The following is a 22574-nucleotide window of genomic DNA, read 5'->3' as shown; positions in this document are numbered from 1 at the left end:
CCCTATCCTGCCAAGGCAAACACAGCCAGCCTAGTGCCACTGGCCTGCAGTCCTCCCTCCACAGACTCACCAAGCACCCAGCATTACAGCCCATTTCTCCCCTTAACTGACACCTAAAGACCAGTCTAACGTCCCAACCCCTCACGTCCCTGAACACAACGTCTGCGTCCCAAATGGCACCCTATTCCCTATATTGCGCACCATTTTCTACCGGGGCCCACAGGGCTCTGGTCAAAAGCAGCGCACTATGTAGAGAACAGGGTGCCATTTGGGACGCAGCATTAAAACAGGCAGTGTCACCCTTCTATTCTCTGAACTCTGTCTGGAGGGTCTTGTCTTCTGTTTGGTTTGGCATTGACAAGAGTACAACACAGACGTTCCATGTTGAAACCGACCGTGCTGCCCATTTGGGATTAGCCTGGTTAAACCAGACTGAATGATGCGCTCACCACTGCTTCCATTTGAAACGTAGCAAAATCAACTATGGGTGCCAGGCTAGTTTGGGATACCAAAAGCCATATCCAATGTGGCAGGAGTTATTCTGAGAAGTCATGTTCATTATGTGTGTCAGAGGTTTGAGTCAGAGAGAGAGAGAGAGAGAGAGAGAGAGAGAGAGAGAGAGAGAGAGAGAGAGAGAGAGAGAGAGCGAGAGAGAGGGAGAGAAAGAGATAGAGAGGGAGAGATAGAAAGAGCGAGATAGAAAGATAGAGAGGGAGAGAGAGAGAGAGAGAAAGAGTGAGCGAGAGGGAGAGAAAGAGAGAGAGAGATAGAAAGATAGAGAGAGAGAGAGAGAGAGAGAGAGAGAGGGAGAGAAAGAGATAGAGAGGGAGAGATAGAAAGAGAGAGATAGAAAGATAGAGAGGGAGAGAGAGAGAGAGAGGAGTGTGCTACTTTTGTCAGATTTAAAAGAACATATGACACTCTGCTAACATTACACTGAGCACAGCACGGTACAGTAAGGCTCTTCAGACGTGGTCATATATCTGAAACTAACTGTACATGCCTTAGCACCAATCATTGTCATGGAACAGGACTGAACATTCAGAGTTCAACTGTCCTCTGCCATCTAACTGTATCTAATGAACTTGAATTAGGACTACGTGCATATTTATGGCACCACAACGCTTGTCAGAAAGAGGTATTAAAATCACACACACACACACACACACACACACACACACACACACACACACACACACACGGACCAGGCTACTGCTCTGCTCCTCTCGTCTCTAAGAGCAAAGATGTTCATATCCCACAGTGTACTCCAGCCAGTAGCCCCCCTTTTATACCCAGTTAGGAGTGGTCGTCTGAGGCCCTCCACCCTCTGCAACGAGGGATTAGGTTGAGGCCCTCCACCCTCTACAACGAGGGATTATGGTTAAAAGTCAGGTGGCGAGGCGAGGAGGCCTTGGGAGGAGGGGGGACGGGGAGGGGGGAGGGGGGAGAGGGGAGGGAGCAGGGCATTCACACAGCAGGCAGGGAGATGGAGCTGGCAAGGCAGAAGAAACCTGTGTGTGTTTTGTATTAGCGAAACCACATGAAAGCGAGCGTACATCCCAATTAGCAAGGGGGTGTGTGTCAGAATGTATGTGTTACAATCAGCGTGTTTGGAGTATGTTTGTGCCTACACACACATTTGTTTGTGTGTGTTTATTTGGGTCTTAGCTACAGTCACAGTGTCATCATGAGTTGAACGTAGGCCTCCATCCCACCACCACCAGAATCAGGTATTCCACAATCCACAGGGCATGCCACTGTTTACGTCCCAGAGTCAGAGCAGCTTTCCTGGGCAGAGCGCTAAAAGAAAGCCCCTGGCTTCAATCACTTCAAAAGGCCTCGCACATCAATGCTGACCCGGCGGTATGCGAAAAGCAAACCGATCCCCTCACGGTGTTTGCCTGCCAAGCCAAATTGAAAAGACTCAAGCAGTTCGAGCCAAATGATGCGTTCCAAAGAACCACTTCAAAACCTCTGCATAAATATACACGTGCACGCAAAGGCTACAAGTGGAGCCCGGCTTGAGCCGAACGCCAACCACAAATAACTCCTGTCTCGCACACTCCCTCTCGCCAACGTTCAGAACCCCACATTTGAAGAAGAGAGATGGGCCTCCGAGACAGACGTTCCCCCTGAAAGACTGATGTACGGTTGGAAAGACAGACGTTCAGATTCAGAAACTGCCCTCTCAGCCTTTTGACTGGAATCAACCTATTTTTTTCTCCATGGAAAATGCCAAAAATCTGTAAAATGGCAAAACGGCCACTAACCAAAAGGGAAAGCTGGGGCCAGAGAGAAAAGAAGCGAGAGAGAGAGAGAGAGAGAGAGAGAGAGAGAGAGAGAGAGAGAGAGAGAGCACATCCCAGAGAGCCACCGCAAATTGCAGTGTTTCAGTGAGGCCGTAAAAAAAGATAAACGACTCTTAATCTAAGGTTGTAATTACCTTGGGCCAACACTGTCATTAGGAAATGAGCCTTGAACCAGAGAGATGGGAAGAGAGAGAGAGAGAGATGGAGAGGGGGGGGTGAGGGGGGTAGAGGTAGGAGAGAGAGAGTCAGAACGATTTGGATGGTCAAAGAGCGAAGGAGAGTAGTAGCCTTGTCCCAGATCTTTTTGTGCTATCATTCTAACTCCTTGTCATGTTTGGCATGATGACACAAACATCTGGTACCCACCCAGGCTAGAATGGTAGTGGCTGGAGAAACTTAAAGGTGGGGGAATTCAGGGAGAGAGGGAAGGATAGAGAGGGGGAGACAGGAGGGGGGGAGAGAGAGAGAGAGAGAGAGAGAGAGAGAGAGAGAGAGAGAGAGAGAGAAGGAACTGCAACGGTCATTGTAAACAGTGGCTGGGCCCGCACACGCAAAGAACCTAAACACTCATACTTAGTTTTGTTTGACCACAGCCTTGAACCCTGGGTCAGATATTTAACCATTTGCTATTAATGACTAATGGAAATTAAACTAAAGAAACAAATGCTCAGATGAACACTAACTCTTAACGTTTACCCACATATAGATTTAATGATCAGTCAACAGAGTTTCTAGATAGGGTAATGGTTAGCTGATGTGCTGCTGCTACTGTGTGTGAGTGTCTGCCTTAGGGTCAGTAGGCCCAACTGAAATCACAGCAAGTGCTGATGAGTACGCTCGCTCGAGTACACACACACACAAACACTCTGACGTAGGCATGTTTACCATACACACATACAGTGGGGAGAACAAGTATTTGATACACTGCCGATTTTGCAGGTTTTCCTACTTACAAAGCATGTAGAGGTCTGTAATTTTTGGTCTGATGAGACAAAAATATAGCTTTTTGGTCTAAACTCCACTCGCCGTGTTTGGAGGAAGAAGAAGGATGAGTACAACCCCAAGAACACCATCCCAACCGTGAAGCATGGAGGTGGAAACATCATTCTTTGTGGATGCTTTTCTGCAAAGGGGACAGGACGACTGCACCGTATTGAGGGGAGGATGGATGGGGCCATGTATCGCGAGATCTTGGCCAACAACCTCCTTCCCTCAGTAAGAGCATTGAAGATGGGTCGTGGCTGGGTCTTCCAGCATGACAACGACCCGAAACACACAGCCAGGGCAACTAAGGAGTGGCTCCGTAAGAAGCATCTCAAGGTCCTGGAGTGGCCTAGCCAGTCTCCAGACCTGAACCCAATAGAAAATCTTTGGAGGGAGCTGAAAGTCCGTATTGCCCAGCGACAGCCCCGAAACCTGAAGCATCTGGAGGTCTGTATGGAGGAGTGGGCCAAAATTCCTGCTGCAGTGTGTGCAAACCTGGTCAAGACCTACAGGAAACGTATGATCTCTGTAATTGCAAAAAAAGGTTTCTATACCAAATATTAAGTTCTGCTTTTCTGATGTATCAAATACTTATGTCATGCAATAAAATGCAAATTAATTACTTAAAAATCATACAATGTGATTTTCTGGATTTTTGTTTTAGATTCCGTCTCTCACAGTTGAAGTGTACCTATGATAAAAATTACAGACCTCTACATGCTTTGTAAGTAGGAAAACCTGCAAAATCGGCAGTGTATCAAATACTTGTTCTCCCCACTGTACATGTACACACACACACTCTGACGTATGCATGTTTACCACACACACACACACACACACACACACACACGTATACTACCAGTCAAAAGTTTGGACACACCTACTCATTCAAGGGTTTTTCTTTATTTTTACTATTTTTTACATTGTAGAATAATAGTGAAGACATCAAAACTATGAAATAACACATATGGAATCATGTAGTAATCAAAAAAGTGTTAAACAAATCAAAACATATTTTATATTTGAGATTCTTCAAATAGCCACCCTTTGCCTTGATGACAGCTTTGCACACTCTTGGCATTCTCTCAACCAGCTTCATGAGGTAGTCACCTGGAATGCATTTCAATTAACAGGTGTGCCTTCTAAAAAGTTAATTTGGGGAATTTCTTTCCTTCTTAATGCGTTTGAGCCAATATGTTGCGTTGTGACAGAAGATGGTCTTTTACCAAATATGGCTAAGTCCATATTATGGCAAGAACACTTCAAATAAGCAAATAAAAACGACAGTCCATCCTTACTTTAAGACATGAAGGTCAGTCAATACGGAAAATGTCAAGAACTTTGAACGTTTCTTCAAGTGCAGTCGCAAAAACCATTAAGCGCTATGATGAAACTGGCTCTCATGAGGACCGTCACAGCAATGGAAGACCCAGAGTTACCTCTGCTGCAGAGGATAAGTTCATTAGAGTTACCAGCCTCAGAAATTGCAGACCAAATAAATGCTTCAGAGTTCAAGTCACAGACACATCTCAACATCAACTGTTCAGAGGGGACTGTGTGAATCAGGCCTTCATGGTCAAATTGCTGAAAAGAAACCATTACTAAAGGACACCAATAAGAAGAAGAGACCTGCTTGGGTCAAGAAACACAAGCAATGCACATTAGACCGGTAGAAATGTGTCCTTTGGTCTGGAGTCCAAATTTGAGATTTTTGGTTCCAACCGCCGTGTCTTTGTGAGACACGGTGTGGTGAACGGATGATCTTTGCATGTGTAGTTCCCACCGTAAAGCATGGAGGAGGAGTTGTTATGGTGTGGGTGTGCTTTGCTGGTGACACTGTCTGTGATTTATTTAGAATTCAAGGCACACTTAACCAGCATGGCTACCACAGCATTCTGCAGCGATACACCATACCATCTGGTTTGGGCTTAGTTGGACTATAATTTGCTTTCAACAGGACAATGACCCAACACACCTCCAGGCTGTGTAAGGGCTATTTTACCAAGAAGGAGAGTGATGGAGTGCTGCATCAGATGACCTGGCCTCCACATTCCCCCTACCTCAACCCAATTGAGATGGTTTGGGATGAGTCGGACGGCGAAGGAAAAGCAGCCAACAAGTGCTCAGCATATGTGGGAACTCCTTCAAGACTGTTGGAAAAGCATTCCAGGTGAAGCTGGTTGAGAGAATGCCAAGAGTGTGCAAAGCTGTTATCAAGGCAAAGGGAGGCTATTTGAAGAATCTCAAATATAAAATATATTTTGATTTGTTTAACACTTTGTTGGTTACTACATGATTCCATATGTGTTATTTCATAGTTCTGATGTCTTCACTATTATTCTACAATATAGAAAATAGTAAAAAATAAAGAAAAACCCTTGAATGAGTAGGTGTGTCCAAACTTTTGACTGGTACTGTACACACACACCAGCTCCGGTTGAGTCACTGTATGTTTGAGGTCCTTGGCCCCTCCGTTTCTCCCCTGGGTCTATTTCAGTCACCACTAATAGTACTGTTATCGGCTACCATACGAGCTGCCATACGCACAGAGAAGTGGTTGTGTGTGTGTGTGTGTGTGTGTGCGCGTGCGTGCAAATCCAAACTTCAACCTTATTACACGATCAACGTTAGTAAAACCGTGATCGTATTCACATGGTACGAAACCAAATAAAAAACTGGGAAGTTCTATGTGAGCTTGTCCATTAAGAAACACTTGTTTCCGTTCTCCATTACAAAACATTTGACTATGCTATGCCCTAACGAACATGACCCAGTTGTGATTGTGATACAAGTCAGGACTAGTCAGGTTACCTATTAAATCAGCAGAAGACTCTTTCCAAGAATCTTAGAAGCCCCAAAGGCGACTTAAAAAGTCAACCGTCAACATCGGAAAACATCTAGCGTTTCCTCAATTTTTCTCCCTCCCTCCATGTATCCCACACAGGCCATCTTCAATATCGGCTGGTTTATAGTGATCTTGCTATTTCTAATATGGACATGTTGTAAACAGATGAGTGGCTGCCACTACAAAGTGAGGCTGTGGTTCAACCATTAACACCACACTGCTTTGCTCTCAACAGCCTGGGGAGGACTGAAGTCATAAGTCACACAGACTGGAAGAGAGAACTGGGACAGTCGACAGTCAGAGAGGGAGAGATGGAGCGAGAGAGACAGAGAGAGGGAGAGATGGAGAGAGGAGAGATGGAGAGAGAGATAGTGGTGGAGGACTAAGGAGAGAGAAACAGAGAGAGAAAGACAGAGAGGGAGTAGGAGGAAATGGGAGATCCGACAGTCGAGAGATGGAGAGAAAAAGAGATGGGAGAGAGAGGGAGTGATGGGGAGATAGTGGTGGAGGACTAAGGAGACAGAATCAGAGAGAACATTAGAGAACGAGAAAGAGGATATAGAGGTGAACAGGACCCGTTTGTGAAAGAATGAAGGGATGAAGTGGTGATGGGGTAGAGATGGACAGAAAGAGTGAAGTGGTGATGGGTTAGAGATGGACAGAAAGAGTGAAGTGGTGATGGGTTAGAGATGGACAGAAAGAGTGAAGTGGTGATGGGTTAGAGATGGACAGAAAGAGTGAAGTGGTGATGGGTTAGAGATGGACAGAAAGAGTGAAGTGGTGATGGGTTAGAGATGGACAGAAAGAGTGAAGTGGTGATGGGTTAGAGATGGACAGAAAGAGTGAAGTGGAGACCCCATGTTCAATGACCCTGCGCCTGCCGACCCTCCGTCCAGAAATAAGTTCTGGCCACACACACACAGATGCAGGAAAGGACACACACACACTCAAACACACAGGGATGGACAGATGCGCGCGCACACACACACAGCTGAATCTCCATTGCCTCAGTCAGTCCCATAGATAAATAAACACATGCACATAGCCATGTCTGAAGAGGCCCACTAACACCAAGCCAAAGAGCCAAACCCTGCGACCGGAGGACTATTTTCAGATGCAAACTGTGTGTTCTCCACCATGTTTGTGAGTGTGTATTTATCTGTGTGACTGTCAGCCAGAGGATGAGTCAGTGTTGGTGTATACAGTCTAGTCTCTGGTGTTGCTGAACTGTTCTCTGGTTAGACTGTGTGCTTTTGGAGACATCTTATTCTTTCACACCTTTATGAACGCTTGGCTGAATGACAAGGTTTCTGAATGACAAGGTTTCTGAATGACAAGGTTTCTACATGACAAGGTTTCTGAATGATAAGGTTTCTACATGACAAGCTTTCTGAATGACAAGGTTTCTACATGACAAGGTTTCTGGATGACACGATTTCTGGGTGACAAGGTTTCTGGGTGACTGTGATGCAAGGATACTGGAGAAAAACAACTTTTAGAGTGGAAAGATAAGAGATTTGTCTGTGTGTAGGTATGCCTATGTGGGTGGGTTGAAAGGTGCGTGTAAATGCTAGTATCTGTGTTTGTTTGTTCTGTGTGTACGCGTTTGTGCAAAAATATACTTATTTCTCTCTCTGTGTGTGCCCAAATGTGTGTGTGTGTGAATGTATGCATACATATGTTTGTATGGTTAGGTTTAATCAAGTGGAGGAAAACAGTGACTCAGACATAGAGTTTGTCTCTAGGCAATTACGTTAGAACTCAACATGAAAGACTTAGACACACACAAACACAGTGCCTTTCCATCAGTGCTGTGTCGCCTGAGGCGCATAATGATTCAAATGTGTTATCATCTCCTCTTGATGCTGTCTGCAATGTTGTTGTCAGCAGTCTAGAGAGGTTACATTCTCTGGTGTCACACACACATACACACACACACACACACACACACACAGACAGACAGACAGACAGACACACACACACACCAGCTGAGACTGTAAAGTGTGTTACCTGTGAGTGAAACACAGGTACACTCATAAATTGCACAAACCGGTTTATAGCGTCTTTCTGTCAAAGTGTCACTTTACCTGTTTGACTTTGGAAGAGTATCAAAACATCTGTTTGTATGAAATAGAGTTACACTGTTTACTTTGAGAGGGCTCAAGCAGGGGGCCAAATCTACTGTTACTCAAAGTCACTCATCAGTAAAGTCACACATCAGCAGAGTCACTGCACAACCATCTAAATACATAAGCCATGGGTTATCACCTGGTACACACAGAGCCCTGTAAAGAACACACACACATTGAACCACAGACAGACACAGCTCTGTTAACACACACACACACACACCTGTAGCACTTCCTTAACCTTGGTCTTCTGATGCTACAGGTGCAGTATGTGATTAGAGAGCCTAAGTACTGTAGCCATGTTAAACTCCTGTCCTGCTATGATACCATGCCTTCACTCACTAAGTACTGTAGTGATGTTAAACTCCTGTCCTGCTATGATACCCTGCCTTCTCTCACTAAGTACTGTAGTGATGTTAAACTACTGTCATGCTATGATACCCTACCACTCATAAACACAGCACCACACTCATATACATACACTTTAATGCCGGCTTAGGCACCCGTCACCTCTTCGAGAGAGAGAGAGAGAGAGAGAGAGAGAGAGAGAGAGAGAGAGAGAGAGAGAGAGAGAGAGAGAGAGAGAGAGAGAGAGAGAGAGAGAGAGAGACACACACACACGGCCCAATAAGATGGCCAGCAGTTCAGGGAGCTGACAGCCTGCATTCTTACTCTCCTTTTCCTCCCTCCCTCCATCCCTCGCTTTCTCTGTCATTCTATAATTCTCTGGTTCTGTCGTTCATTCTCTCGCCCCCCCGTGCCAGAACGCCTCCTACGCCACACGACCTGCTGCTGCTCAGCACGCTCCCTCCCTCCCTCCTCGCCACCCTCCCACACGCCGCTGGAATGCACCACGTTAAAACAACACCACTTCCTGCTCAGCGTGTGGGGTAATGGGGAGAGCAGGGTTGGACTGGAGCTGGGAGGGCAGGAGATGGGGGTTGTTGTGGGTTGATGGGAAGAGAAAAGGCCTGGTCAACCATAACTAAAACAATCCCCAAAACAGAGTTGAGTTAAAACTACTGTAACAACCCTAACTACAAGTGCTAGTCTGTGTGTGCTGACCACACCTCAACAGTCAAGATGATCTGTCAATCACAAATACAATGTGTGTGTTAATGTGTTTCTCCTGTTGTGTTGTCTACAGATAGAGGGGACACCACCACCGGCCCCAGTCAAAGTGAAGTGAAACAGGAGGAGACATCTTGTTTAGTGGGTAAGTTAAGGGTTAATTGTTTGACTGTCCATTTCACTCCTCTTCAATGTTTATATGACAGAGTAGTTAATTTGCTATACTACAAAAAATAATTAACAACTACTAGTACTTTATCCATATGAAACAAGATGATACAAGATTATTGTCAACAGACACGTTTTAGTTCACTTCAGAAGTAGCATAGGGTTACATTTTTGGCACATTTCTGAATGAGGAAACAGTCCTGTTGAATGATTGCGTTCAGAGTTTCCAGAAAGCACACTTGGCTATTGACAGTGTTAACCTCAACACATTCCTTCCTCATGAGTCCCCTTCACATTTGACTGAGTCCCTCAATGACAAGTTGTCTACCTACCTACAACATGGGTCAGACTGAGAGCACACACACACATGCTATTTACTGAGCGGAGAGAGCTGTTGAAGAAGTATGGAGGGGGTGTGTTGGGGGCGGGAACACGGCTGGCTGGTTTGGAAGTTATAAAGTCTAAGAGCAGTGGTAGTAAGGCAACAGGATGGTGTGTGTGTGTGTGTATATCAGTATGTGTGTGATGGTCTATAAAACTGCAGGCAGGCTTATTCAATCACTGGTGATAATTGCCCCTCTCCACGCCCCTGGGCCGGTCCATTATAGATGGAGGGGGGTGTCTGGTCCTGCTGGGATGGTCCATTATCTGAGGGAGGCGGAGTGTGTCTGGGTCAAGCTGTGGTCTGGTCCAGCAGTCAGGCCCTGGGGCAGCAGGGGCGCTCTGTCCGCCCACCTGACCCCCTCCGCCCTCCATCCCTATTGTCCTCCCCTGTTGTTGAGGTCTGACAGGGACTGTGCAGGCTTGTAAAGTCTGCTTTTCTCACCCCCTCCTCTCCTTTCTGACCCAGAACACAGCCCACTGCTCAAGGCCTGTGGAGTCTGGAACCATTACTACACTCACTGATTGCCTTACAACCGCCTCCACCTTTCCCACCACCCCACTCCTCAGACCTCAGAGAGAGAGCTCTGTGAGGCATGCAGTAAGTTCCTCTCTGGGGCAGACTGCACACAGACACACACACAGACAGAGAGAGAGGCTGTATCTGTGTGTGTCTCCTAACCATAGTGTGTGAAAACAGCTCTGAAGTGCAGTTAAAGTATGGGGCTATGACAGGGTTGAGCTCATAGGGACTAGGGAGGGTCTGTCTTTTCCATTACTGAGGATATATATCTGCTCCTGGATGGGTCTGATAAGAGGCCCTCTCTATAGGCTGTACAACAGAGTGACAACCAACATGAACACAGTGTTTGGAAGGCTACGTTCATAAACACCTTGACACTGTGTGAAGGGACGTGGAGTTCTCCTCTCTCTGTGGGTTTTATATTTCAATATAAAGCAAACAAATACAGGAATGAGCAAATAAGGATGTACCATGGTCGGTCTGTCTGTCTGTCTGTCTTTCTCCCTACCTTCTTCCCCATCTCTCTCTCTCTCTCTCTCTCTCTCTCTCTCTCTCTCTCTCTCTCTCTCTCTCTCTCTCTCTCTCTCTCTCTCTCTCTCTCTCTCTCTCTCTCTCTCTCTCTCTCTCTCTCTCTCTCTCTCTCTCTCTCTCTCTCTCTCTCTCTCTCTCTCTCTCTCTCTCTCTCTCTCTCTCTCTCTCTCTCTCTCTCTCTCTCTCTCTCTCTCTCTCTCTCTCTCTCTCTCTCTCTCTCTCTCTCTCTCTCTCTCTCTCTCTCTCTCACACACATATCTCTAAAACCGAGCGCACGGCACACCTGTTGCACGTTCATTGCAGTGTTCCAGGGTCACAGTGATATAACCTTGCTGACAGATCTCTCAGCCTCAGAGTAGGAGGCAGCAGAAGCAGATAGCAGTGAGCTCAGGAGGCAGTCAAGGTTGTGCATGGTTGGTTGTGCTATGAGGCCCTGGCAAGTGACCAATACAGCGAGATGTGTTCTCACAATGCATTCTTTTGTGACATTTTAATCAGCCAAAGAGATCTTCTTGTCATATTTATCAGTGTGTGTGTATGCGTTTTATGGGATAAAGCCCCTAGGCTAGAATGACTTGAAAAATCACAAACAGTCATTTCTACAGTACAGTAAACTACAGACCTGTAAAACAGGTAGGTCGGTCTGTGAACACAGGCCTATTGTCAAAGAATGAGGAAAGAAAAGTGTAAATCTGTATTTGTGAGTAAACACTACACTGTTCTCTACTGACCCAATGGCACAGACACTACTGGCTACAACCCAAAGCCCTCTCTGACCCTCCAGATCAGTCTACATACAGCATGGGACTTCATGACTACCTAGGTCCTAGACAGACGTGGAGAGAGATAATTAGGTTACGATGACTGATGTAGTCAATGCCACCACCTAGACCTACACAAATCAAATCAGAGTTTATTGGTCGCGTACACACATTTGCATCTACTCCACAGATTGATAAGTAAGACACTGTGACAATTAAGTTAGCAACAACAACCAATTAAATTATCAATAGCCACACCCAAAGGTGTGGTTACCCTAACACTAACACACTTGGTTCAACGAATCATCTCATCATCAAGGCTTTTATTACTAGCACGAACACACTTGATTCAACTAATCATCTCATCATCAAGGCTTTCATTACTTGAATCAGGTGTGTTAGTGCTAGGGCAAAAACTAAAGAGTGCCCCCCCTATGGGTCCCCAGGGCCAGGATAGGAAAACACTGACCTAGATAAACTCCACAGATTGATATAAATTGGAAACAGTGACGATGAGTCTAACAAATGATATTGTCAATCGCCAGGTCCACAGCCAAGTGACTAAACAATTTACTCCTCCTCTCATCGACACTGTCCCCATTGTGTCCCTAGTGTCACACATTGTCCCATTGCCGGCATCTCTGACATTCTTTACTGTCACGGTGACCTTTCCGTTCAAACACCTTCAAGACAAGAACAAGAACTACATCATCTAAAGCTGATTGACACAAATCCCTTCACTGTTCTAAGAAGAGGTCATCTGTGACATTTATCCTTTCAAGTCAATTTAAACATCATTGTCCAATTTGTAAGTCGCTCTGGATAAGAGCGTCTGCTAAATGACGTAAATGTAAAATGTAAATGTCCCCTGGAGGGAAATCCAGTGTAATTGTGCAACCAGGAGTACATAAGATGCAATACATACTTTTAAGTCTTTGGCTTTCTGTCCCTCCCTCCCTCCCTCCCTCCCTCCCTCCCTCCGTAACTGCTACTACACGGCTCATTGGTAGAGAGAGACATGTACGTGTGTGTCTGTGTGTGTGAGAGCGAGAGTTGGTTCTCTTCCTACGTGGATGTTTTTAAGTCGTTCCATCCCTTGTCTATACCTCTACAACCACCCTGACAGCTACTAGAGATAGATGGAGGAGAGGTTACTGGTGTCCTGAAGAAGACCTTTAGAAAATAGGGGAAGAGGGGATGATCAGGTGTGAGAACAGATGTGCTATGAGGCTGATGATGCCCCCGAGTTCAACAGCTTCAGACATTTGTGTCTCAGGATATGTTGATGGGGTATGTGTGACTGTGTATTTCTTCAGAATAGCCTTTCCAGGTTACTCAGGACATCTTGCCATGTCCACTAAGTTTCACATTAGTCAAGTTGTAGTGCCAAGTATCACATCCGCTGGTACGTATAGAGTCCATCATCTGATCATTATCAGCTCACTGGAAATCCTGATTTCTCCACAGCCTGTATATTTGTTAACATTCCTCCTGTACTCGCCCTCCACATGAACAGACCTGATGAGGGGATGGGAGGAGAGGAGGAGGAAAGAAGGAGGTGGAGAGGTGATGGGCGAGGTGAATTTACAGATGTATTTTACAGACATATTTTGTGATGTCGTGGTGAAAGAATGCTACTGCTTGTTAGTTACCTGCCTGCTCCTTGATTAACTGCAGGTTAATTGCGAGACGGCTGTGTGTGTGTGTGTATGTGCTGCGGTGACATCAGTGCTATGACAGAAATGTAGTTGGCACATTCTGCAGGGTATTGGCTAAACCCCCTCTGGAGACATGGGGTGCCAGAGGTATTTGGTAGGAGGTGACATGATAGGGCAGGGGGACAGTGGCGCGTGTAGCCAGAGGGAAGGACAGCCAGACAGAGGGACACTGTGACAGAATCACTCCGAGAGTGTGTGTTTGTTTATCCTCAGTGATGTGTGTGTATTTCCCCCAGACAGACATCAGTCTGTCCGGCCACGGACTGCATGTGTCATAAACACTTCAATTTTGTTGATTTTACCTTTGAACTTTGTTGCAACAGTAGAAGTTCAGGGTTCAGAGGGAGAAAGGTCAAACTGAATGTGACCATACATATTCAGTTATAGGTACCTACAATCTACATTTGACTGTTGAACAGAGGGACTAGGGTAGGACTGAATGTGAACATACATGTACATATTCAGTATCTGAATATGCTCTGATTCTTAAAAAATAAACAAGCCTCTATTTGACCAGGAGATAAATCTTGAGGTTCAGACCCTCTTTTTCAAGAAACACCAGGCAAGAGGGCCCCAAATAATAAATACAATTCTCTGCTAAGAGAGAGAAAGCAGAATTGTGAGTCAGGTAAATCACTGATCAAAACAATGTTTGATCTCCTGGATAGCCTTTAAAGTTAAAAATAAGTTGAACTTATGTCAAGATAAATAGTTAATCATACCAGTAATATCAGGTGGTGATGATGAATCAGTGTTCCATTCAAAGACATGTAGCAATAAAACAGAGGTAAATACAGGATGATGAAAACAAGGTATGGAGAGAGAGAGAGAGAGAGAGAGAGAGAGAGAGAGAGAGAGAGAGAGAGAGAGAGAGAGAGAGAGAGAGAGAGAGAGAGAGAGAGAGAGAGAGAGAGAGAGAGAGAGAGAGAGAGAGAGAGAGAGAGAGAGAGAGAGAGAGAGAGAGAGAGAGAGAGAGAGAGAGAGAGAGAGAGAGAGAGAGAGAGAGAGAGAGAGAGAGAGAGAGAGAGAGAGAGAGAGAGAGAGAGAGAGAGAGACTGGAGTGTGCATATCACACCTGCCTTGTGTGTCAGCACACGGCTACGGAACAGGTCGAGCCGCCTCTAAACACTCCCTGACACACACAATCACTCACACACACACACACACACACACACAAACACGTGCGTGTCTCCAATACTTAAACGCACACATCATGAAGACAAGTACACACCGTCCTCTGATACTCACACCCAGCAAACACACACACGCACAAAACACATACTCACTCACGCCACAAGAATGTACACCTTCTTGATTGAGTTATTGAAAACCGACAACTGACACAAGTCACGCGCTACTGTTTTCCCTGTACCCATTCACTTACATCATATTCATTAGATAGTTATTAGTTAGTTATATTATATGATTAAATCAAATAAAAGTGTATTGGTCGCGTACACAGTTTAACAGATGTTATAGCGAATGTAGGGAAATGCTTTTGTTACTAGCTCCTAACAATACAGTAAAATGTAGTAAGATGTCAACAAGTACGCAAATGATCCCCAAAAAATATTTAACAAATCTTGAAACGTCAGAACGAATCTAATTAACCCACATAGCATAATCCAAATGCAATCTATACGTATCTACACCGGATGAATATACACAAGATATACTAAGAATGATATTGTCACGCCCTGGCTCTGGGACTCTGTTATGTTGAGCCAGGGTGGGTTGTTTCTATGCTCTATGCTCCCCGCACCAAGCCAGTGGTGCACGTCGTCAGCCCGTTTTGGTCCGTTCCTGCTCCCCGCACCAAGCCAGTGGTGCGCTTCGTCAGCCCGGTTCGGCCCGTCCCTGCTCCCCGCACCAAGCCTGTGGTGCGCGTCGTCAGCCCGGTTCGGCCCGTCCCTGCTCCCCGCACCAAGCCAATGGTGCGCGTCGTCAGCCCGGTCCGGCCTGTTCCTGCTCCCCGCACCAAGCCTGTGGTGCGCGTCGTCAGTCCGGCACAGCCCGTGCCTGGGTCACCGGTGCCTGGTCAGGTACCGGTTAGCTGCTCCACATCGGAGCCTGAGCGATCCGCTCCACCGATGTCCAGTCCAGATCCAGCCAGCAGGGCCAGACCGGACCAGGGGCGCTATGGGGGGTTTGTTGGAGGGTGGGGGTCAAGCCCGGAGCTGGAACCGCCTCCGAGGAGGAATGCCCACCCGGCCCTCCCCTGTTCGGTTTATGTTTGTGTTTTGTGTGCTAGGTTGTTTATCTAGTTCATTTGTTTCTATGTTGGCCGGTGTGGTTCTCAATCAGAGGCAACGTGAATCAGCTGTTGCTTGTTGTCTCTGATTGGGAACCATACTTAGGTAGCCTGTTTTGCCACAGTGTTTGTGGGATCTTGTTCCGTGTATGGTTTGTGTAACCGTAGGACTTCACGTTTCGTATCGTTTGTTGTTTTGTTCGTTGTGTTGTACATTCAATAAATATTATGTACGCATATCACGCTGTGCCTTGGCCCGCTTCTTCTCAGGACGATCATGACAGATATGTACAGCAGTAGATATATTAGAGTGAGCTATTTCAAGAATCCAGTATATAAATAAATATGCGGTGTGTATAAACAGTGTAACTAAAATTCAATGTACAATAGTAGAAATATTAGAAAGAGCTATGTGAAGAATACAGTATTTAAATACACAGTACAAAACCCCATGACAAAATGGATAGAATTGCAGAAATGTTGCGGAATATAAATATATATGTACAGTATGTGAATGGTGTGTATAGACAGTATGGACAGTACGTGAATGGTGTGTATAGACAGTATGGACAGTACGTGAATGGTGTGTATAGACAGTATGGACAGTACGTGAATGGTGTGTATAGACAGTATGGACAGTACGTGAATGGTGTGTATAGACAGTATGGACAGTACGTGAATGGTGTGTATAGACAGTATGGACAGTACGTGAATAGAAAAGGTATGTACAGCAGTAGTTATATAGGATGAACTTTGACTATACAGTATATACATATAAAGTGGGTAAAACAGTATGTAAACGTTATTAAAGTGACCAGTGTTCAATGACTCTATGACCTACTGTTTGTCTGTTGTTTTCCCTCAATCCTTCCCATTTCCAGCAGTACCAGCTGCTAACCCCAGCCTCCTGCATCCCAGCCCAGGTCAGACTACAGGGCTGTATAGTAGTGGCCCTTGTGGACATATATCTCCTTCATGACCTGAAGACTATAGAGTTCAGGGTTCACCTTAACACTGTGGCGCCTTCCTGCTCCCCAACACCCCAACAAGCCATCACATCCTCACTCCTCCTCTTCCTCCTCTCCCCTCAACCCCTTACCACCAGAAAGGAAGAGTCGTCAGTGAGTGGGAGAGAGAGAGAAAAAGGGAGAGAGAGAGAGAAAGATGACGAGAGAGGGGGAGAAAGAGAGTTCTCACACAGAGAGAGGCGTGCGTCTACGTCGGTTTGCTTTTTATGACACATTGGCGTGTGACGGATGCTGGGTCAAGCAGAGTGGTCTCCAAGGCTTGGGGTCACCCTGTATGGGTCAGTTGTGAACTTAGTAAAGAGATAGGGTAGGGGGCTAGTATTGTTTAAAGCTGACTGACCTGGGAACAGGGGCAAACCAACGTTCTATGACCAGAGCCAATCTCTAAAGAATAGTCACAATCTAAATCTGATCCAGAGTCAGAAAACCAAGCGTATCAGTTGTAACTTGAGCACAGAGGGGCTAGTGGTGTACTGTATAGTAGCTGTCCCTAACTGACCTCAGACCTGCGTGTTAGCATTCTAATTTCATTGTGTTCATTATCTAGTAATTCTATGTCTATGTCCCTGACTCACATACAGTGTATGACTGGAACAGGACAGTGTTCTATAACCAGAGACAGTCTCTATCTGAAGAATAGTCACAGTTTAAATCTAATCCAGAATCAGATCAGGAAACCAGGTTTTTTCACTAAACAGAGACAGGAGTTAGGGTATGGGATCAAACGTTAGTTCAAAACCCATCATAAATGAAAGGAGGATGCAGACCTATCCATTGTTCATTGTCTCTGCACGCTTTGTATGAATGAGATATTCTTGTATGGTAAAGTACAGACGCCTAATGGGCTAGTCTCTCACCACGTCTTTGTATAAAGAGCTGTGATTGGATAATCAGCCAATTGACCACAGAGATGGTAGGTGTGTAACAGAGGGCTGCTTTGTGTCCATGTGAGTGGGTTGTGACCTCCCTGACTTTATCAGTCAGAAAGTTCAAGGGTCACAGGGCTGGGTCACCTCATCACTGCTGACGGAAGATTTAACAGTGCTGACTGAGGAAGGCGACGGCAGCTATGTGTCAATACCTATACGACCTACAAAGAGCCAGACAGAGGGTTAGTGTGTGTGTGTGTGTGAATCTCATCCAAAGGGATCTTGTCCGGCATCTAGAATCCCTTATTCTGCAGTATCTCTTTAGAGAAAGAAAGGATTTAAACTGACCCTCAGAACTAAAAGCTCAGAGGAGGTATAGACAACATTTCCTTTAGGATTTAAACTGACCCTCCGACCTAAAAGCGGAGTTAAAGACATCTGCTAACACAGACCATTGTCTGGCCTGGCCATCGTCCGCCGCTCTTCTCCTCCTTCCGTTCCCCCTCTCCCAGCCTTTCTCCCTGGGGATGAAGCAGCCAAGGTAGCTCTGAAGCTTGGAGGATTTAGCCTGGGTCGCATGAGTTGTAAAGACACACTTTGGAGGTTTTGGGTTTCTAAATGCCCCGGAGGAGAAAGGGCACCTGTTGTGGTGGTGGGGCCGGTAGGTGGGCAGGAGGCTCATGTATGTGTGTGTTTCTGTCTCTGCATGTGTGCGTGTGTGTTTGTGCATGTGATGGGTGTGTGCCTGCTTCAAACAGGCCCTGTTATCTCTCTTGTTTCGGTGGAGGGTTACACAAAGGACACAGTCGCTTTAGCAGCAGTGGAAACAGCCGCTGACCTCTATGACTAGTGATTTGGCTCATTGCTCTCAGTGTTTTGTTTTCCTCGCAGGTGATGGTTATCTAATGAGATGCATTAGTTAGGGCAGTGTTTTCCAAACCTCTCCTCAAGCACCCCTAGCCGTTCCATCTATTTAATGTTTTTCAGTACAAGCACACCTGATTGGTCAACCAATCACCAAGCCCTTCATTAGTTGAATCAGGTGTGCTAGCTCTTCTAATACATAAAATAAGTGGAAATGTTGAGCGTCTGCAAGGAGAGGTTTAGAAAACACTTCATTAGGGAGAAGAGATGAGTGGCTATGAAGGGTTTCACCAACTGCAATGCTATGAGAAGCAATTGCAGAAACCAATGTGTTGCAGATGCTATCTCAACCATTGTGTGTTCATTGGTGTGTAGCCATCTCTGGATGTGCTGGTGACCAGTGTTTACTGGTGTGTCGCCATCTCTGGTGGTGCTGGTAACCACTGTTTACTGGTGTGTCGCCATCTCTGGTGGTGCTGGTGACCGGTGGTGCTGGTGACCAGTGTTTACTGGCGAGCCAGAGACTAACCCAGTTAGGGAGTCTGAAGGAACACACAATGCTGAGTTACTAGGGAGAGAGATAGTATGCTGAGTTACTAGGGAAAGAGATAGTATGCTGCATTACTAGGGAGAGAGATAGTATGCTGAGTTACTAGGGAGAGAGATAGTATGCTGAGTTACTAGGGAGAGAGATAGTATGCTGAGTTACTAGGGAGAGAGATAGTATGCTGAGTTACTAGGGAGAGAGATAGTATGCTGCATTACTAGGGAGAGAGATAGTATGCTGAGTTACTAGGGAGAGAGATAGTATGCTGAGTTACTAGGGAGAGAGATAGTATGCTGAGTGCCTAGCTACTAGAGTCCTTTTATGCTGGGACCTTGTCTTCTAAGGGAACAATGCTAGTAGTCTAGAGCATTAATAACAATCTGATCTCCAATACTACAGAGCGAGAGCTCAGTCCTCTAGGATATAATACTTTTACCCCTGTTAGATTCAATGCAGCAGTGCAGCGTCCCCCTAACATTGGGCTCAAGCAGTTTCTATGGATTTACTGCAGTGTACAGCACTAGGGACGTGTATACATAACAATCCTAAAATATCACCTCAGCAGCCATGGGAACATTGGTGTTGAGGTCTATCTGCCCCCTGTGACCCCCTCCTCTTACCCCCATCTCCAAGCTGCTCTCCTGTGAGGTGAAACAGGAGTGCCCCCACCCCCACGCGCCGCCCATCCTAACTGCACTGTCAGTGCCCCCCCCTCCCTCTGACCACAGCTGGACCCTGTTACCCACAATGCACAGAGGAAGGGTCGTCCCTCAACATGTCAGCGCCGTCCCATAAACCAGAGCCCCCCCGTGACATGGAGAAAGGGAGCGAGGGAGCAGCAGATGATAAATGGGTAAAAGGAGATTATTGAGATAAAATGGAGGGAGTGAAGTAGGACAGAAGAAAAGAGAGACGTGTTCTGGAGGAGTTTCTGAATTCTGACGTGTGAATCCATGAAGACACTGTTGTCGATGCCCTCGGATAGTTTGGTAAACTGAAACTCCACCTTTAAGTGTGGTGTACAGTCAATGAAAACAACAGCTAGGTTAGTGAAGTATGTAGTATAATAATGTCAGTTATGCTAACCACCGTGTTGTGCTACATGTGTAATGCAATACACAGTATTTTTACTTGTGTAAGAAATGTGCTGAAGTATTTCTAACATTGTGCACCGTTGGCCATACTTGTTTAACTTGCCGTTGAATCTATAAGGGTTGAGGAGGGAGGGAGGAAGGAAGTGTTGATGGAGAGAAGGAGGTAGAGAAAAATATGAAAGAGATGGAGGGAGGAAGAGAAAGAAATAGAATAACTTGTTTTCCCTCTTCTGCAACACGATCAAGGCTTCAGGTCACCAAGCCAAGTACACCTGCAGCTTGTTATCCAGTGAATGATAATAACAAAAGTAAGTTATAAACCGCTTTTCTCTCCCAAGGTGCTATACAACCTAGTAGAAAGCAGAGAAGGATCTTGACATTGTAGAAAGCACAGTCGGCGAAGAATCTTCAGTCTGACACAAATAACTTTCTGTCCTTTCTGACTTTACTAGAACAAGCCTTACAGAGAGTTCAGTCAAAGATTAATCTGGCAATACAGAGAAGAGAGAGAAGAGGAAGGAGGAGTAATGATTTTACAATGTCTGTCAGGGACAATGATCCTCTGGTAGCCACAGTATCTTTGTAGTGGTGTGAAGGGGGGGGTTGCGGGGGCAATACCGTCAAACGAACTTCGCAAGCTGCTGCACACAACTCTCTCTCTCTGGTATTATTTCAGGCCCACCACAAGAAAAGGGCCTGTTCAGGCCACATCCCAACATGCTATCCCAGCTCTCACTACCAGCCTGATGGATGTCAGGATTTTTCGTTCCTTCAAACGGGCGCTTAACGAATGGCAGGTCTGCTTCGCCTCCACATCCTGCCTTTCTCACTAGGCTCTGATGTTTTCTCTTCCTCTCTCCCTCCATCTCCCTCTCTTTTCTCTTTCTCTCATTGGCCCCTGTTGTCTGAGATTGATGGTTTTGACTGGGACTGTCCTGCTAGGACAGCATGACGGCCGTACCATTAGAGACCCACAGCCAGGGGAATGTGGGAAAGGTGACACAGTGTTAAGATCTTAGAAGTGAGGCTGGGTTACTGCTCTGTTCTGTGGGGAGATCAAGGGGAGATAGGTGTGATTTAGTAGACGTCTGCTCCCCCACGCACACGCACACACACACAAACACGCACACACACAGGTTCACAATACAGCCTCTCCACATGGCCCTGGCTCCTGTCCTTTCGCTGGAGATAAGGGCTCTTGACGTTGGGCCCTGGGCCTGGGAGGCCCTGGGAAGCTGTAATTGCTGAGGCTCCACTTTTTTCTCCCATGCAGGCTAGACCTTTAAACCCACCACTTCCCTGACTACTGACAGGACTGACCCTTCTTTCTGTTTCTCCTGGACCTTTAAACCCACCTCAGCCCACCACTTCCCTGACTACTGACAGGACTGACCCTTCTTTCTGTTTCTCCTGGACCTTTAAACCCACCTCAGCCCTCCACGTCCCTGACTACTGACAGGACTGACCCTTCTTTCTGTTTCTCCTGGACCTTTAAACCCACCTCAGCCTTCCACTTCCCTGACTACTAAGGACCGACCCTTCTTTCATCTCCTTCTTTCTGTTTCTCCTGGCTTGTTGGACCTTTCTTTTATATCCCTCTCTCCCTTTGGTTCCCCCTGTTTTGTTGCAGAGAGAAAGAGAGAGAGCAGGGAGAGAGAGAAAGAGAGAACAGGAAGAGAGAGAAAGAGAGAACAGGAAGAGAGAGAGAGAGAGAGAGAGAGAGAGAGAGAGAGATAGAGAGAGAGATAGAGAGAGAGAGAGAACAGGGAGAGAGTGAGAGAGAGAGAACAGGGAGAGAGAGAGAACAGGGAGAGAGAGAGAGAACAGGGAGAGAGAGAGAGAGAGAGAACAGGGAGAGAGAGAGAGAGAACAGGGAGAGCGAGAGAGAGCAGAGAGAGAGAGAGAGCAGGGAGAGAGAGAGAGAACCGAGAGAGAGAGAGAGAGCAGGGAGAGAGAGAGAGCAGGGAGATAGAGAGAGCAGGGAGATAGAGAGAGCAGGGAGAGAGAGAGAGAGAGAGAGAGAGAGAGAGAGAGAGAGAGAGCAGGGAGAGAGAGCAGGGAGAGAGAGAGAACAGGGGAAGAGAGAGAGAGAGAGAACAGGGAGAGAGAGAGAACAGGGAGAGAGAGAGAGAGAGCGAGCGAGCGAGAGAGAGAGAGAGAGAGAGAGAGAGAGAGAGAGAGCAGGGAGAGAGAGAGAACAGGGGAAGAGAGAACAGGGGAAGAGAGAGAGAGAGAGAGAGCAGGGAGAGAGAGAGAGCAGGGAGATAGAGAGAGCAGGGAGAGAGAGAGAGAGCAGGGAGAGAGAGAGAGCAGGGAGAGAGAGAGAGAGAACAGGGGAAGAGAGAGAGAGAGAGAACAGGGAGAGAGAGAGAACAGGGAGAGAGAGAGAGAGCGAGCGAGAGAGAGAGAGAGAGAGCGAGAGAGAGAGCAGGGAGAGAGAGAGAGAACAGGGAGAGAGAGAGAGAGAGAGCAGGGAGAGAGAGAGAGAACAGGGAGAGAGA

The 22574-nt window shown here is 46.4% G+C and overlaps 2 protein-coding genes across 3 annotated transcripts in view; one reads left to right on the top strand and one right to left on the bottom strand.

Moving 5' to 3' along the window:
* Positions 1-22574, bottom strand: part of LOC121551867 (coronin-7-like) — a 213974-nt gene that overhangs the window by 58621 nt on the left and 132779 nt on the right. The gene's annotated exons all lie outside the window — the stretch shown is intronic.
* Positions 1-22574, top strand: part of LOC121568734 (vasorin-like) — a 40241-nt gene that overhangs the window by 4645 nt on the left and 13022 nt on the right. For both annotated transcript variants that reach the window (XM_045221051.1, XM_041879136.2), the window contains one exon: positions 9415-9483. The gene's annotated coding sequence lies outside the window, so the exon portion shown is untranslated. The remainder of the gene's footprint in view (positions 1-9414; positions 9484-22574) is intronic.

This window comes from Coregonus clupeaformis, chromosome 7 (genome assembly GCF_020615455.1).
Source record: "Coregonus clupeaformis isolate EN_2021a chromosome 7, ASM2061545v1, whole genome shotgun sequence".
In the NCBI taxonomy this organism is placed as follows: domain Eukaryota; kingdom Metazoa; phylum Chordata; class Actinopteri; order Salmoniformes; family Salmonidae; genus Coregonus; species Coregonus clupeaformis.
The sequence above is the reverse complement of the archived record's forward strand: the minus strand, read 5'-3'. Positions and strand labels throughout refer to the sequence as shown.